The following is a 19,649-nucleotide window of genomic DNA, read 5'->3' as shown; positions in this document are numbered from 1 at the left end:
ATTCCAAACTATATGTTAGTGTGTCCCACAGAGTAAACTTGTTGTGTGAGTAATTTAGACAGTGTGACCTTATTATGTGAGTGAGTCCAACCGTTTGCCCTTGTTATCTGAGAGAGTTTGAAAGTGTGACGTTGTTATGGAAGTGAATTCCACAGTGTCAACCTGTCTAGTTAGTGAGCCTCAGAGTGTAACATTGGTAGAGAGTGAGTTTGACTGTGTGACATTGTTATGTGTGAGATTCCCACAGTGTAAACTTGTTATGTGGGTGAGTTTCACAGTGTTACCTTGTAATTTTGCTAAATTGATATTGAACATGTTATGTTAGTGAGTTCCTCAATGAAACATGTTGAGGTGAGTGTGTTCCACAGTGTAACCGTGTTATTTTGGAGAGTTCCACAGTATAATTTTGGGTACTTAGGGCATCCCATATTGTAAACTTTATGTTAGTGAGTCCTACAGTGTAAATCTGTTCTGTGAGTAATTTACAAAGTGTGACCTTATTATGTGCATCCCACAAATTCACCTTATTATGTGAGAGATTCTCAGAGTGTAAACTTGTTATGTGAGTGAGTTTGAAAGTGTGACATTGTTATCGAAGTGATTTCCATAGTGTCAACCTTTCTACTTAGTGAGTATCAGGGTGTAACATTGGTATGGAGTGTGTTCGACAGTGTTACATTGTTATATGTGAGATTCCCACCGTGTAAACTTGTTATGTGGGTCAGTTTCACAGTGTTACCTTGTATTTCGCTAAATTCGACATTGAAAATGTTACGCTAGTGAATTCCTCAGGGCAACCTTTTTAGGTGAGTGAGTCCCACACTGTAAACTCGCCGCTGTACACTTTCACATCTGGCATCTGGCACGAATTCCATTCCACATCTGGTATCTGTCCGGAAGATCATTCTACTCTGGCATCTCGCCGCTGTACCATTACACATCCAGCATCTGTCAGGAAGTCCATTCCACATCCGGATTCTCACAGAAGGACCATTCCACCTCCGGCATCTGGCAGGTGGACCATTCCACATCTGGCATTTGGCAGGTGTACCATTCCACATCTGGCATCTGGCAGGCAGACCATTCCACATTTGGGCTTTTGCAGGTGGACAATTCCACCTCCGGGATCTGGCAAGCATACAATTCCACATCTGGCATCTGGCACGAATTATATTGTAATTCCAGAGTCTCACATGAGGAACATTCCACCTCCGGCAACTGGCAGATGTACCCTTCCACATCCGGAATGTGTCAGACGAACATTCCACATCCAGCATCTTCCAGGTGGACAATTCCACATCCATCATCTGTTAGGCTGAGCAGTCCAATTCCAGAAAATGGCAGGAAGATGATACCAGATTCAGCATCTTACAGGCATATTCCACATCCAGCATCTGGCAGGTAGTCAATTCTAAATGCGGCAACTCGCTGTTAGACCAGTCCTCATCTGGCATCTATCAGGCAGACTAGTCAATATCTGGCATCAAGTGGGTGGACAATGCCACATCTGGCATCTGGCAGGCCGACCACTCCACATCCTGCATCTGGGAAAAAAATACCATTCTACATCTGGCATCTGGCAGCAAACCATTCCCCATCCTGCAACTGGCAGATGGTCTATTCCACTCCAGCATCAGCCAGGAAGACCATTCCATATCCAGCATCTGGCAGAGGACCATTCCACATCCTGCAACTGACAAGCATACCATTTCACATCTGGCATCTGGCACGAATTTCATTCCACATCCGGCATCCGTCCAGAAGATCATTCTACATCCGGCATCTCGCCGCTGTACCATTACACGTCCGGCATCTGGTACAAAGTCCATTCCACATCCGGATTCTCACAGAAGGACCATTCTACCTCCGGCATCTGGCAGGTGGACCATTCCACATCTGGAATTTGGCAGGTGTACCATTCCACATCTGGCATCTGGCAGGAAGACTAGTCAATATCTGGCATCAAGTGGGTGGACAATGCCACATCTGGCATCAGGCAGTCCGACCACTCCACATGCTGCATCTGGGAAAAAAAAAACATTCTATATCTGGCATCTGGCAGCAAACCATTCCCCATCCTGCAACTGACAGGTGGTCTATTCCACACCAGCATCAGCCAGGCAGACCATTCCATATCCAGCATCTGGCAGAGGACCATTCCACATCCTGAAACTGACAAGCATACCATTTCACATCTGGCATCTGGCACGAATTTCATTCCACATCCGGCATCCGTCCAGAAGATCATTCTACATCCGGCATCTCGCTGCAGTACCATTACACGTCCGGCATCTGGTACAAAGTCCATTCCACATCCGGATTCTCACAGAAGGACCATTCCACCTCCGGCATCTGGCAGGTGGAACATTCCACATCTGGCGACTCGCATTAGACAATTATACCTCCGACATCTTGCAGGTGGACAATTCCACATCTAGCATCTGGCACGAATTATATTGTACATCCACATTCTCACATAAGGACCATCTGGCAGATGTACCATTCCAAATCCGGAATGTGTCAGAGGAACATTCCACATCCAGCATCTTCCAGATGGACAATTCCACATCTGGCATCTGTTAGGCAGAGCAGTCCATGTCCAGCAAATGGCAGGAAGATGATACCAGATTCAGCATCTTACTGGCAGACCTTTCCTCATCTAGCATGTGGCAGGTAGTCAATTCTAAATCCGGCATCTTAGTGGCAGACCAGTCCAAATCTGGCATCTGGCAGGCCAAACACTCCACATTCAGTATCTGGCAGGAGTACCATTCCACATCTGGCATTTGGCAGCAAACAAATCCACATCCGGCGATGAACAGTATAAATTTGTTATGTGAGTGAGTTCCACCGTTTGACCTTGTTATATGAGAGAGTTTGAAAGTGTGACGTTGTTATGGAAGTGAATTCCACAGTGTCAACCTGTCTAGTTAGTGAGCCTCAGAGTGTAACATTGGTATAGAGTGAGTTTGAGTGTGTGACATTGTTAAGTGTGAGATTCCCACAGTGTAAACTTGTTATGTGGGTGAGTTTCACAGTCTAACCTTGTAATTTTGCTAAATTCGATATTGAACATGTTATATTAATGAGTTCCTCAATGAAACATGTTCAGGTGTGTGTGTTCCACAGTGTAACCGTGTTATTTTGGAATGTTCCACAGTATAATTTTGGGTATTTAGGGCATCCCATATTGTAAACTTTATGTTAGTGAGTCCCACAGTGTAAATTTGTTATGTGAGTAATTTTCACAGTGTGACCTTATTTTGTTAGTCCCACAAGTTGTCTTTATTATGTGAGAAATTCCCACAGAGTAAACTTGTAATGTCAGTGAGTTTGAAAGTGTGACATTGTTATGGAAGTGAATTCCACAGTGTCAACCTGTCTAGTTAGTGGGCCTCAGAGTATAACATTGGTATAGAGTGAGTTTGACTGTGTGACATTGTTATGTGTGAGAGTCCCAACGTGTAAACTTGTTATGTGTCTGAGTTTCACAGTGTTACCTTTTAATTTCGCTAAATTCGATTTTGAAAATGTGATGTTAATGAGTTCCTCAGTGTAATCTTTTTAGGTGAGTAAGTCCCATGGTGTAAACTTGTTATGGGAGTAACTTACACAGTGTGACCGTACTATGTAAGTCCCAAAATTTGACCTTGTTGTGTCAGTGATTCCCACCATGTAAACTGGTTATGTGCCTGAGTTTCACAGTGTAACCATGTAATTTTGCTAAATTCGAAATTGAAAAAGTTATATTAGTGAGTTCCTCAGTGCAACTTTTTTAGGTGAGTGAGTTCCACAGTGTAAACTTGTTATGTGAGTGAGTTCCACAGTGTAAACTTGTCATGTGAGAGATTTGCACAGTATAATTTTGGGTACTTAGGGAATCCCATATTGTAAACTTTATGTTAGTGAGTCCCACAGTGTAAATTTGTTCTGTGAGTAATTTACACAGTGTGACCTTATTATGTGCATCCCACAAATTAACCTTATTATGTGAGAGATTCCCAGAGTGTAAACTTATTATGTGAGTGAGTTTGAAAGTGTGACATTGTTATCGAAGTGATTTCCATAGTGTCAACCTTTCTACTTAGTGAGTATCAGAGTGTAACATTGGTATGGAGTGTGTTCGACAGTGTTACATTGTTATATGTGAGATTCCCACCATGTAAACTTATTATGTGGGTGAGTTTCACAGTGTAACCTTGTAATTTCGCTAAATTCAGCATTGAAAATGTTATGTTAGTGAATTTCTCAGCGTGACCTTTTTAGGTGAGTGAGTCCCATACTGTAAACTCACCGCTGTACCATTTCAAATCTGGCATCTGGCACGAATTCCATTCCACATCCGGTATATTGTCCAGAAGATCATTATACTCTGGCATCTCGCCGCTGTTCCATTACACATCCAGCATCTGCCATGAAGTCCATTCCACATCCGGATTCTCACAGAAGAACCATTCCACCTCCGGCATCTGGCAGGTGGACCATTCCACATCTGGCATCTTGCAGGCAGACCATTCCACATTTGTGTGTTTGCAGGTGGACAATTCCAACTCCGGGATCTTGCAAGCATACATATCCACATCTGGCATCTGGCACAAATTATATTGTACATCCAGAGTCTCACATGAGGAACATTCCACCTCCGTCATCTGGCAGATGTACCATTCCACATGCGGAATGTGTCAGAGGAACATTCCACATCCAGCATCTTCCAGGTGGACAATTCCACATCCATCATCTGTTAGGCTCAGCAGTCCAATTCCAGCAAATGGCAGGAAGATGATACCAGATTCAGCATCTTACAGGCAGACCATTCCACATCCAGCATCTGGCAGGTAGTCAATTCTAAATGCGGCATCTCGCTGGCAGACCAGTCCACATCTGGCATCTATCAGGCAGACTAGTCAATATCTGGGATCAAGTGGGTGGACAATGCCACATCTGGCATCAGGCAGTCCGACCACTCCACATGCTGCATCTGGGAAAAAAAAACATTCTATATCTGGCATCTGGCAGCAAACCATTCCCCATCCTGCAACTGGCAGGTGGTCTATTCCACACCAGCATCAGCCAGGCAGACTATTCCATATCCAGCATCTGGCAGAGGACCATTCCACATCCTGAAACTGACAAGCATACCATTTCACATCTGGCATCTGGCACGAATTTCATTCCACATCCGGCATCCGTCCAGAAGATCATTCTACATCCGGCATCTCGCCGCTGTACCATTACACGTCCGGCATCTGGTACAAAGTCCATTCCACATCCGGATTCTCACAGAAGGACCATTCCACCTCCGGCATCTGGCAGGTGGAACATTCCACATCTGGCGTCTCGCAGGTGGACAATTATACCTCCGATATCTTGCAGGTGGGCAATTCCACATCTAGCATCTGGCACGAATTATATTGTACATCCACATTCTCACTTGAGGACCATCTGGCAGATGTACCATTCCAAATCCGGCATCTTCCAGATGGACAATTCCACATCTGGCATCTGTTAGGCAGAGCAGTCCATGTCCAGCAAATGGCAGGAAGATGATACCAGATTCAGCATCTTACTGGCAGACCATTCCTCATCTAGCATGTGGCAGGTAGTCAATTCTAAATCCGGCATCTTAGTGGCAGACCAGTCCAAATCTGGCATCTGGCAGGCCAACCATTCCACATTTAGTATCTGGCAGGAGTACCATTCCACATCTGGCATTTGGCAGCAAACAAATCCACATCTGGCGATTGACAGTATAAATTTGTTATGTGAGTGAGTTCCCCAGTGTAACCGTGTTATGTGAGTCAGTTCCATGGTGTAAACTTGTCATATGAGAGAGTTGCACAGTATAATTTTGTTTACTTAGTGTAACCCATATTCCAAACTATATGTTAGTGTGTCCCACAGTGTAAACTTCAGTGAGTAATTTACATAGTGTGACCTTGTCATGTGATTGATTCCCACCATGTAAACTTGTTATGTGTCTGAGTTTCACAGTGTAAGCTTGTAATTTTGCTAAATTCGACATTGAAAAAGTTATGTTAGTGAGTTCCTCAGTGCAACTTTTTTAGGTGAGTGTGTTCCACAGTGTAAACTTGTCATGTGAGAGAGTTGCACAGTATAATTTTGGGTACTGAGGGAATCCCATATTGTAAACTTTATGTTAGTGAGTCCCACAGTGTAAATTTGTTATGTGAGTGATTTACACAGTGTGAACTTATTATGTGAGTCCCACAAATTTACCTTATTATGTGAGAGATTCCCAGAGTTTAAATTTGTTTTGTGAGTGAGTTTGAAAGTGTGACATTGTTATTGAAGTGATTTCCATAGTGTCAACCTTTCTACTTAGTGAGTCTCAGGGTGTAACATTGGTATGGAGTGAGTTCGACAGTGTGACATTTTATGTGTGAGATTCCCAAGGTGTAAATTTTTTATGTGGGTGAGTTTCACAGTGTAACCTTGTAATTTTGCTAAATTCAGTATTGAAAATGTTATGTTAGTGAGTTCCTCAGTGCAACTTTTTTAGGTGAGTGTGTTCCACAGTGGGAGTGAGTCTCACCATTTGACCTTGTAATGTCAGTGAGTTTGAAAGTTTAACATTGTTATGGAAGTGAATTCCACAGTGTCAACCTGTCTACTTAGTGGGCCTCAGAGTGTAACATTGGCATAGAGTGAGTTTGACAATGTGACATTGTTATGTGTGAGAGTCCCACCGTGTAAACTTGTTATGTGTCTGAGTTTCACAGAGTTACCTTTTAATTTCGCTAAATTCGATATTCAAAATGTGATTTTAATGAGTTCCTCAGTGTAACCTTTTTAGGTGAGTGAGTCCCACACTGTAAACTCGCCGCTGTACACTTTCACATCTGGCATCTGGCACGAATTCCATTTCACATCTGGTATCTGTCCTGAAGATCATTCTACTCTGGCATCTCGCCGCTGTACAATTACACATCCAGCATCTGTCAGGAAGTCCATTCCACATCCGGATTCTCACAGAAGGACCATTCCACCTCCGGCATCTGGCAGGTGGACCATTCCACATCTGGCATTTGGCAGGTGTACCATTCCACATCTGGCATCTGGCAGGCAGACCATTCCACATTTGGGCTTTTGCAGGTGGACAATTCCACCTCCGGGATCTGGCAAGCATACAATTCCACATCTGGCATCTGGCACGAATTATATTGTAATTCCAGAGTCTCACATGAGGAACATTCCACCTCCGGCATCTGGCAGATGTACCATTCCACATGCGGAATGTGTCAGACGAACATTCCACATCCAGCATCTTCCAGGTGGACAATTCCACATCCATCATCTGTTAGGCTGAGCAGTCCAATTCCAGCAAATGGCAGGAAGATAATACCAGATTCAGCATCTTACAGGCAGACCATTCCACATCCAGCATCTGGCAGGTAGTCAATTCTAAATGCGGCATCTCGCTGGCAGACCAGTCCACATCTGGCATCTATCAGGCAGACTAGTCAATATCTGGCATCAAGTGGGTGGACAATGCCACATCTGGATTCTGGCAGGCCGACCACTCCACATCCTGCATCTGGGAGAAAAAATACCATTCTACATCTGGCATCTGGCAGCAAACCATTCCCCATCCTGCAACTGGCAGATGGTCTATTCCACTCCAGCATCAGCCAGGCAGACCATTCCATATCTAGCATCTGGCAGGTAGTCAATGCTAAATCCTGCATCTCACTGGCAGACAGTCCAAATCTGGCATCTGGCAGGCCAACCATTCCACATTTAGTGTCTGGCAGGAGTACCATTCCACATCTGGCATTTGGCAGCAAGCAAATCCACATCCGGCGATTGACAGTATAAACTTGTTATGTGAGTCAGTTCCACAGTGTAAACTTGTCATATGAGAGAGTTGCACAGTATAATTTTGTTTACTTAGTGTAACCCATATTCCAAACTATATGTTAGTGTGTCCCACAGAGTAAACTTGTTGTGTGAGTAATTTACACAGTGTGACCTTATTATGTGAGTGATTCCCACCATGTAAACTTGTAATGTGTCTGAGTTTCACTGTAACCTTGTAATTTTGCTAAATTCGATATTGTTTGTTCGTGAGTTCCTCAGTGCAACTTTTTTAGGTGAGTGAGTTCCACAGTGTAACCGTGTTATGTAATTTACACAGTGTGACCTTGTTATGTGAGTGAGTCCCACCGTTTGACCTTGTTATATGAGAGAGTTTGAAAGTGTGACGTTGTTATGGAAGTGAATTCCACAGTGTCAACCTGTCTAGTTAGTGAGCCTCAGAGTGTAACATTGGTATAGAGTGAGTTTGACTGTGTGACATTGTTATGTGTGAGAGTCCCAACGTGTAAACTTGTTATGTGTCTGAGTTTCACAGTGTTACCTTTTAATTTCGCTAAATTCGATTTTGAAAATGTGATGTTAATGAGTTCCTCAGTGTAATCTTTTTAGGTGAGTAAGTCCCATGGTGTAAACTTGTTATGGGAGTAACTTACACAGTGTGACCGTATTATGTGAGTCCCAAAATTTGACCTTGTTGTGTGAGTGATTCCCACCATGTAAACTGGTTATGTGCCTGAGTTTCACAGTGTAACCATGTAATTTTGCTAAATTCGAAATTGAAAAAGTTATATTAGTGAGTTCCTCAGTGCAACTTTTTTAGGTGAGTGAGTTCCACAGTATAACCTTGTTATGTGAGTGAGTTCCACTTTGTAACCGTGTGATGTAGATGAGTTCCACAGTGTAACCGTGTTATGTGAGTCATTTCCACAGTGTAAACGTCATGTAAGAGAAATGCACAGTATAATTTTGTTTACTTTGTGAAACCCATATTCTAAACTATATGTTAGTGTGTCCCACAGTGTAAACTTGTTATGTAATTTACACAGTGTGACCTTGTAATGTGAGTGAGTCCCACCGTTTGACCTTGTTATATGAGAGAGTTTGAAAGTGTGACGTTGTTATGGAAGTGAATTCCACAGTGTCAACCTGTCTAGTTAGTGAGCCTCAGAGTGTAACATTGGAGAGAGTGAGTTTGACTGTGTGACATTGTTATGTGTGAGATTCCCACAGTGTAAACTTGTTATGTGGGTGTGTTTCACAGTGTTACCTTGTAATTTTGCTAAATTCGATATTGAACATGTTATGTTAGTGAGTTCCTCAATGAAACATGTTCTGGTGTGTGTGTTCCACAGTGTAACCGTGTTATGTTGGAGAGTTCCACAGTATAATTTTGGGTATTTAGGGCATCCCATATTGTAAACTTTATGTTAGTGAGTCCCACAGTGTAAATTTGTTACGTGAGTAATTTTCACAGTGTGACCTTATTATGTTACTCCCACAAGTTGTCCTTATTATGTGAGAAATTCCCACAGAGTAAACTTGTAATGTCAGTGAGTTTGAAAGTGTGACATTGTTATAGAAGTGATTTCCACAGTGTCAACCTTTCTACTTAGTGAGTCTCGGGGTGTAACATTGGTATGGAATGCATTCGACAGTGTGACATTTTATGTGTGAAATTCCCAAGGTGTAAATTTGTTATGTGGGTGAGTTTCACAGTGTAACCTTGTAATTTTGCAAAATTCAGTATTGAAAATGTTATGTTAGTGAGTTCCTCAGTGCAACTTTTTTAGGTGAGTGTGTTCCACAGTGTGAATGAGTCTCACCATTTGACCTTGTAATGTCAGTGAGTTTGAAAGTGTGACATTGTTATGGAAGTGAATTCCACAGTGTCAACCTGTCTAGTTAGTGGGCCTCAGAGTATAACATTGGTATAGAGTGAGTTTGACAGTGTGACATTCTTATGTGTGAGAGTCCCACCGTGTAAACTTGTTATGTGTCTGAGTTTCACAGTGTTACCTTTTAATTTCGCTAAATTCGATTTTGAAAATGTGATGTTAATGAGTTCCTCAGTGTAATCTTTTTAGGTGAGTAAGTCCCATGGTGTAAACTTGTTCTGGGAGTAACTTACACAGTGTGACCGTATTATGTGAGTCCCAAAATTTGACCTTGTTGTGTGAGAGATTCCCACCATGTAAACTGGTTATGTGCCTGAGTTTCACAGTGTAACCTTGTAATTTTGCTAAATTCGAAATTGAAAAAGTTATATTAGTGAGTTCCTCAGTGCAACTTTTTTAGGTGAGTGAGTTCCACAGTGTAAACTTGTCATGTGAGAGATTTGCACAGTATAATTTTGGGTACTTAGGGAATCCCATATTGTAAACTTTATGTTAGTGAGTCCCACAGTGTAAATATGTTCTGTGAGTAATTTACACAGTGTGACCTTATTATGTGCATCCCACAAATTCACCTTATTATGTGAGAGATTCCCAGAGTGTAAACTTGTTATGTGAGTGAGTTTGAAAGTGTGACATTGTTATCGAAGTGATTTCCATAGTGTCAACCTTTCTACTTAGTGAGTATCAGAGTGTAACATTGGTATGGAGTGTGTTCGACAGTGTGACATTGTTATATGTGAGATTCCCACCGTGTAAACTTGTTATGTGGGTGAGTTTCACAGTGTTACCTTGTATTTCGCGAAATTCGACATTGAAAATGTTATGTTAGTGAATTTGTCAGCGTGACCTTTTTAGGTGAGTGAGTCCCACACTGTAAACTCACCGCTGTACCATTTCAAATCTGGCATCTGGCATGAATTCAATTCCACATCCGATATATTGTCCAGAAGATCATTCTACTCTGGCATCTCGCCGCTGTACCATTACACATCCAGCATCTGTCATGAAGTCCATTGCACATCCAGATTCTCACAGAAGGACCGTTCCACCTCTGGCATCTGGCAGGTGGACCATTCCACATCTGGCATCTGGCAGGCAGACCATTCCACGTTTGGGTGTTTGCAGGTGGACAATTCCAACTCCGGGATCTGGCAAGCATACAATTCCACATCTGGCATCTGGCACAAATTATATTGTACATCCAGAGCCTCACATGAGGAACATTCCACCTCCGTCATCTGGCAGATGTACCATTCCACATGCGGAATGCGTCAGAGGAACATTCCACATCCAGCATCTTCCAGGTGGACAATTCCACATCCATCATCTGTTAGGCTGAGCAGTCCAATTCCAGCAAATGGCAGGAAGATGATACCAGATTCAGCATCTTACAGGCAGACCATTCCACATCCAGCATCTGGCAGGTAGTCAATTCTAAATGCGGCATCTCGCTGGCAGACCAGTCCACATCTGGCATCTATCAGGCAGACTAGTCAATATTTGGCATCAAGTGGGTGGACAATGCCACATCTGGCATCAGGCAGTCCGACCACTCCACATGCTGCATCTGGGAAAAAAAAACATTCCATATCTGGCATCTGGCAGCAAACCATTCCCCATCCTGCAACTGGCAGGTGGTCTATTCCACACCACCATCAGCCAGGCAGACCATTCCATATCCAGCATCTGGCAGAGGACCATTCCACATCCTGAAACTGACAAGTATACCATTTCACATCTGGCATCTGGCACGAATTTCATTCCACATCCGGCATCCGTCCAGAAGATCATTCTACATCCGGAATCTCGCCGCTGTACCATTACACGTCCGGCATCTGGTACAAAGTCCATTCCACATCCGGATTCTCACAGAAGGACCATTCCACCTCCGGCATCTGGCAGGTGGAACATTCCACATCTGCCGTCTCGCAGGTGGACAATTATACCTCCGACATCTTGCAGGTGCACAATTCCACATCTAGCATCTGGCACGAATTATATTGTAAATCCACATTCTCACATGAGGACCATCTGGCAGATGTACCATTCCAAATCCGGAATGTGTCAGAGGAACATTCCACATCCAGCATCTTCCAGATGGACAATTCCACATCTGGCATCTGTTAGGCAGAGCTGTCCATGTCCAGCAAATGGCAGGAAGATTAAACCAGATTCAGCATCTTACAGGCAAACCATTCCACATCTAGCATCTGGCAGGTAGTCAATTCTAAATCGGGCATCTCACTGGCAGACCAGTCTAAATCTGGCATCTGGCAGGCCAACCACTCCACATTCAGAATCTGGTAGGAGTACCATTCCACATCTGGCATTTGGCAGCAAACAAATCCACATCCGGCGATGGACAGTATAAACTTGTTATGTGAGTCAGTTCCACAGTGTAAACTTGTCATATGAGAGAGTTGCACAGTATAATTTTGTTTACTTAGTGTAACCCATATTCCAAACTATATGTTAGTGTGTCCCACAGAGTAAACTTGTTGTGTGAGTAATTTACACAGTGTGACCTTATTATGTGAGTGATTCCCACCATGTAAACTTGTAATGTGTCTGAGTTTCACTGTAACCTTGTAATTTTGCTAAATTCGATATTGTTTGTTCGTGAGTTCCTCAGTGCAACTTTTTTAGGTGAGTGAGTTCCACAGTGTAACCGTGTTATGTAATTTACACAGTGTGACCTTGTTATGTGAGTGAGTCCCACCATGTAAACTTGTAATGTGTCTGAGTTTCACTGTAACCTTGTAATTTTGCTAAATTCGATATTGTTTGTTCGTGAGTTCCTCAGTGCAACTTTTTTAGGTGAGTGAGTTCCACAGTGTAACCGTGTTATGTAATTTACACAGTGTGACCTTGTTATGTGAGTGAGTCCCACCGTTTGACCTTGTTATATGAGAGAGTTTGAAAGTGTGACGTTGTTATGGAAGTGAATTCCACAGTGTCAACCTGTCTAGTTAGTGAGCCTCAGAGTGTAACATTGGTATAGAGTGAGTTTGACTGTGTGACATTGTTATGTGTGAGAGTCCCAATGTGTAAACTTGTTATGTGTCTGAGTTTCACAGTGTTACCTTTTAATTTCGCTAAATTCGATTTTGAAAATGTGATGTTAATGAGTTCCTCAGTGTAATCTTTTTAGGTGAGTAAGTCCCATGGTGTAAACTTGTTATGGGAGTAACTTACGCAGTGTGACCGTATTATGTGAGTCTCAAAATTTGACCTTGTTGTGTGAGTGATTCCCACCATGTAAACTGGTTATGTGCCTGAGTTTCACAGTGTAACCATGTAATTTTGCTAAATTCGAAATTGAAAAAGTTACATTAGCGAGTTCCTCAGTGCAACTTTTTTAGGTGAGTGAGTTCCACAGTATAACCTTGTTATGTGAGTGAGTTCCACTTTGTAACCGTGTGATGTAGATGAGTTCCACAGTGTAACCGTGTTATGTGAGTCATTTCCACAGTGTAAACGTCATGTAAGAGAAATGCACAGTATAATTTTGTTTACTTTGTGAAACCCATATTCTAAACTATACGTTAGTGTGTCCCACAGTGTAAACTTGTTATGTAATTTACACAGTGTGACCTTGTAATGTGAGTGAGTCCCACCGTTTGACCTTGTTATATGAGAGAGTTTGAAAGTGTGACGTTGTTATGGAAGTGAATTCCACAGTGTCAACCTGTCTCGTTAGTGAGCCTCAGAGTGTAACATTGGAGAGAGTGAGTTTGACTGTGTGACATTGTTATGTGTGAGATTCCCACAGTGTAAATTTGTTATGTGGGTGAGTTTCACAGTCTAACCTTGTAATTTTGCTAAATTCAATATGGAACATGTTATATTAGTGAGTTCCTCAATGAAACATGTTTAGGTGAGTGTGTTCCACAGTGTAACCGTGTTATTTTGGAGAGTTCCACAGTATAATTTTGGGTACTTAGGGCATCTCATATTGTAAACTTTATGTTAGTGAGTCCCACAGTGTAAATTTGTTCTGTGAGTAATTTTCACAATGTGACCTTATTATGTGAGTCCCACAAATTGACCTTTTTATGTGAGAAATTCCCACAGAGTAAACTTGTAATGTCAGTGAGTTTGAAAATGTGACATTGTGATGTGTGAGAGTCCCACCATGTAAACTTGTTATGTGTCTGAGTTTCACAGTGTTACCTTTTAATTTCGCTAAATTCGATATTGAAAATGTGATGTTAATGTGTTCCTCAGTGTAACCTTTTTAGGTGAGTGAATCCCACAATGTAAACTTGTTATGGGAGTCATTTACACAGTGTGACCTTATTATGTGAGTCCCAAAATTTGACCTTGTTGTGTGAGAGATTCCCACCATGTAAACCTGTTATGTATCTGAGTTTCACAGTGTAACCTTGTAATTTTGCTAAATTCGATATTGAAAATGTTATGTTAGTCAGTTCCTCAGTGTAACCTTTTTAGGTGAGTTCCACGGTGTAACCGTTTAAAGTGAGCGAATTACACAGTGTTACCGTGTTATGTGAGTCAGTTCCACAGTGTAAACTTGTCATGTTAGAGAGTTTCACAGTCCAATTTTGTTCACTTAGGGAATCCCATATTGTAAACTTCATGTAAGTGAGTCCCACAGTGTTAACTTGATTTGTGAATCATTTACACAGTGTGACCTTATTGTCAGTGATTCCCACCATGTAAACTTGTTATGTGTCTGAGTTTCACAGTGTAACCCTGTAATTTTACTAAATGCGATATTGAAAAAGTTATGTTCGTGAGTTCCTCAGTGCAACCTTTTTAGGTGAGTGAGTCCCACACTGTAAATTCACCGCTGTACCATTTCACATCCGGCATCTGGCACGAATTCCATTCCACATCCGGTAACTGTCCAGAAGATCATTCTACTCTGGCATCTCGCCGCTGTACCATTACACATCCAGCATCTGTCATGAAGTCCATTCCACATCCGGATTCTCACAGAAGGATGATTCCACCTCCGGCATCTGACAGGTGGACCATTCCACATCTGGCATCTGGCAGGCAGACCATTCCACATTTGGGCTTTTGCAGGTGGACAATTCCACCTCCGGGATCTGGCAAGCATACAATTCCACATCTGGCATCTGGCACGAATTATATTGTACATCCATAGTCTCACATGAGGAACATTCCACCTCCGGCATCTGGTAGATGTACCATTCCACATCCGGAATGTGTCAGAGGAACATTCCACATCCAGCATCTTCCAGGTGGACAATTCCACATCCATCATATGTTTGGCTCAGCAGTCCAATTCCAGCAAATGGCAGGAAGATGATACCAGATTCAGCATCTTACAGGCAGACCATTCCACATCCAGCATCTGGCAGGTAGTCAATTCTAAATGCGACATCTCGCTGGCAGACCAGTCCACATCTGGCATCTATCAGGCAGACTAGTCAATATCTGGCATCAAGAGGGAGGACAATGCCACATCTGGCATCTGGCAGGCCGACCACTCAACATCCTGCATCTCGAAAAAAAAAAAAACATTCTACATCTGGCATCTGGCAGCAAACCATTCCCCATCTGCAACTGGCAGGTGGTCTATTCCACTCCAGCATCAGCGAGGCAGACCATTCCATATTCACCATCTGGCAGAGGACCATTCCACATCCTGCAACTGACAAGCTTACCATTTCACATCTGGCATTTGGCATGAATTTCATTCCAGATCCGGCATCCGTCCAGAAGATTATTCTACATCCGGCATCTCGCTGCTGTACCATTACACGTCCGGCATCTGTCATGAAGTCCATTGCACATCCAGATTCTCACAGAAGGACCATTCTACCTTCGGCATCTGACAGGTTGACCATTCCACATCTGGCATGTGGCAGGTGGACCATTCCACATTTGGGCTTTTGCAGGTGGACAATTCCACCTCCGGGATCTGGCAAGCATACAATTCCACATCTGGCATCTGGCACGAATTATATTTTACATCCAGAGTCTCACATGAGGAACATTCCACCTCCGGCATCTGGCAGATTTGCCGTTCCACATCCGGAATATGTCAGACGAACATTCCACATCCAGCATCTTCCAGGTGAACAATTCCACATCCCTCATCTGTTAGGCTGACCAGTCCAATTCCAGCAAATGGCAGGAAGATGATACCAGATTCAGAATCTTACAGGCAGACCATTCCAAATCCAGCATCTGGCAGGTAGTCAAATCTTAATGCGGCATCTCGCTGGCAGACCAGTCCACATCTGGCATCTATCAGGCAGACTAGTCAATATCTGGCATCAAGTGGGTTGACAATGCCACATCTGGCATCTGGCAGGCCGACCACTCCACATCCTGCATCTGGGAAAAAAAAACATTCTATATCTGGCATCTGGCAGCAAACCATTCCCCATCGTGCAACTGTCAGGTGGTCTATTCCACTCAAGCATCAGCCAGGCAGACCATTCCATATCCAGTATCTGGCAGAGGACCATTCCACATCCTGCAACTGACAAGCATACCATTTCACATCTGGCATCTGGCACGAATTTCATTCCACATCCGGCATCCGTCCAGAAGATTATTCTACATCTGACATCTCGCCGCTGCACCATTAAACGTCCGGCATCTGTCATGAAGTCCATTCCACATCCGGATTCTCACAGAAGGACCATTCCACCTCCGGCATCTGGCAGGTGGACCATTCCATATCTGGCATCTGGCAGGTGGACCATTCCACATCTGCCATCTGGCAGGCAGACCATTCCACATTTGGGCTTTTGCAGGTGGACAATTCCACCACCGGGATCTGGCAAGCATACAATTCCACATCTGGCATCTGGCACGAATTATATTTTACATCCAGAGTCTCACATGAGGAACATTCCACCTCCGGCATCTGGCAGATTTGCCGTTCCACATCCGGAATGTGTCAGAGGAACATTCCACATCCAGCATCTTCCAGGTGAACAATTCCACATCCCTCATCTGTTAGGCTGAGCAGTCCAATTCCAGCAAATGGCAGGAAGATGATACCAGATTCAGCATCTTACAGGCAGACCATTCCACATCCAGCATCTGGCAGGGAGTCAATTCTAAATGCGGCATCTCGCTGGCAGACCAGTCCACATCTGGCATCTATCAGGCAGACTAGTCAATATCTGGCATCAAGTGGGTTGACAATGCCACATCTGGCATCTGGCAGGCCGACCACTCCACATCCTGCATCTGGGAAAAAAAAAACATTCTACATCTGGCATCTGGCAGCAAACCATTCCCCATCCTGCAACTGGCAGGTGGTCTATTCCACTCCAGCATCAGCCAGGCAGACCATTCTATATCCAGCATCTGGCAGAGGACCATTCCACATCTTGCAACTGACAAGCATACCATTTCACATTTGGCATCTGGCACGAATTTCATTCCAGATCAGGCATCCGTCCAGAAGATCATTCTACATCTGGCATCTCGCCGCTGTACCATTACACGTCCGGCATCTGGTACAAAATCCATTCCACATCCGGATTCTCACAGAAGGACCATTCCACCTCCGGCATCTGGCAGGTGGAACATTCCACATCTGGCGTCTCGCAGGTGGACAATTATACCTCCGACATCTTGCAGGTGGACAATTCCACATCTAGCATCTGGCACGAATTATATTGTACAACCACATTCTCACATGAGGACCACCTGATAGATGTACCATTCCAAATCCAGAATGTGCCAGAGGAACATTCCACATCCAGCATCTTCCAGATGGACAATTCCACATCTGGCATCTGTTAGGCAGACCTGTCCATGTCCAGCAAATGGCAGGAAGATGATACCAGATTCAGCATCTTACTGGCAGACCATTCCACATCTAGCATCTGGCAGGTAGTCAATTTTAAATCCGCATCTCACTGGCAGACCAGTCCAAATCTGGCATCTGGCAGGCCAACCACTCCACATTCAGAATCTGGCAGGAGTACCATTCCACATCTGGCATTTGGCAGCAAACAAATCCACATCCGGCGATTGACAGTATAAATTTGTTATGTGAGTGAGTTCCACAGTGTAACCGTGTTATGTGAGTCAGTTCCACAGTGTAAACTTGTCATATGAGAAAGTTGCACAGTATAATTTTGTTTACTTAGTGTAACCTATATTCCAAACTATATGTTAGTGTGTCCCACAGTGTAAACTTCTGTGAGTAATTTACATAGTGTGACCTTGTCATGTGATTGATTCCCACCATGTAAACTTGTTATGTGTCTGAGTTTCACAGTCTAACCTTGTAATTTTGCTAAATTCTACATTGAAAAAGTTATGTTGGTGAGTTCCTCAGTGCAACTTTTTTAGGTGAGTGTGTTCCACAGTGTAAACTTGCCATGTGAGAGAGTTGGACAGTATAATTTTGGGTTCTGAGGGATTCCCATATTGTAAACTTTATGTTAGTGAGTCCCACAGTGTAAATTTGTTATGTGAGTGATTTACACAGTGTGACCTTATTATGTGAGTCCCACAAATTCACCTTATTATGTGAGAGATTCCCATAGTGTAAACTTGTTATGTGAGTGAGTTTGAAAGTGTGACATTGTTATCGAAGTGATTTCCATATTGTCAACCTTTCTACTTAGTGAGTCTCAGGGTGTAACATTGGTATGGAGTGCGTTCGACAGTGTGACATTTTATGTGTGAGATTCCCAAGGTGTAAATTTTTTATGTGGGTGAGTTTCACAGTGTAACCTTGTAATTTTGCAAAATTCAGTATTGAAAATGTTATGTTAGTGAGTTCCTCAGTGCAACTTTTTTAGGTGAGTGTGTTCCACAGTGTGAGTGAGTCTCACCATTTGACCTTGTAATGTCAGTGAGTTTGAAAGTGTGACATTGTTATGGAACTGAATTCCACAGTGTCAACCTGTCTAGTTAGTGAGCCTCAGAGTGTAACATTGGTATAGAGTGAGTTTGACAGTGTGACATTGTTATGTGTGAGAGTCCCACCGTGTAAACTTGTTATGTGTCTGAGTTTCACAGAGTTACCATTTAATTTCGCTAAATTCGATATTCAAAATGTGATTTTAATGAGTTCCTCAGTGTAACCTTTTTAGGTGAGAGATTCCCACAGTGTAACCGTGTTATGTGAGTTATTTCCACAGTGTAAACTTGTCGTGTGAGAGAGTTGCACCGTATAATTTTGTTCACTTGTGGAATCCCATATTGTAAACTTCATGTGAGTTAGTCCCACAGTGTAAACTTGTTGTGTGAGTCATTTACACAGTGTGACCTTGTTATGTGAGTGATTCCCACCATGTAAACTTGTTATGTGTCTGAGTTTCACTGTGTAACCTTGTAATTTTGCTAAATTCGATATTGTTTGTTGGTGAGTTCCTCAGTGCAACTTTTTTTAGGTGAATGTGTTCCACAGTGTGAGTGAGTCTCACCATTTGACCTTGTAATGTCAGTGAGTTTGAAAGTGTGACATTGTTATGGAAGTGAATTCCACAGTGTCAACCTGTCTAGTTAATGGGCCTCAGAGTGTAACATTGGTATAGAGTGTGTTCGACATTGTGACATTGTTATATGTGAGATTCTCACCGTGTAAACTTGTTATGTGGTTGAGTTTCACAGTGTTACCTTGTAATTCGCTAAATTCGACATTGAAAATGTTATGTTAGTGAATTCCTCAGTGTAACCTTTTTAGGTGAGTGAGTCCCACACTGTAAACTCGCCGCTGTACACTTTCACATCTGGCATCTGGCACGAATTCCATTCCACATCTGGTATCTGTCCTGAAGATCATTCTACTCTGGCATCTCGCCGCTGTACCATTACACATCCAGCATCTGTCAGGAAGTCCATTCCACATCCAGATTCTCACAGAAGGACCATTCCACCTCCGGCATCTGGCAGGTGGACCATTCCACATCTGGCATTTGGCAGGTGTACCATTCCACATCTGGC

Source organism: Narcine bancroftii, unplaced genomic scaffold (assembly GCF_036971445.1).
Source record: "Narcine bancroftii isolate sNarBan1 unplaced genomic scaffold, sNarBan1.hap1 Scaffold_164, whole genome shotgun sequence".
NCBI lineage: Eukaryota > Metazoa > Chordata > Chondrichthyes > Torpediniformes > Narcinidae > Narcine > Narcine bancroftii.
This window is presented reverse-complemented; position numbering follows the sequence as displayed.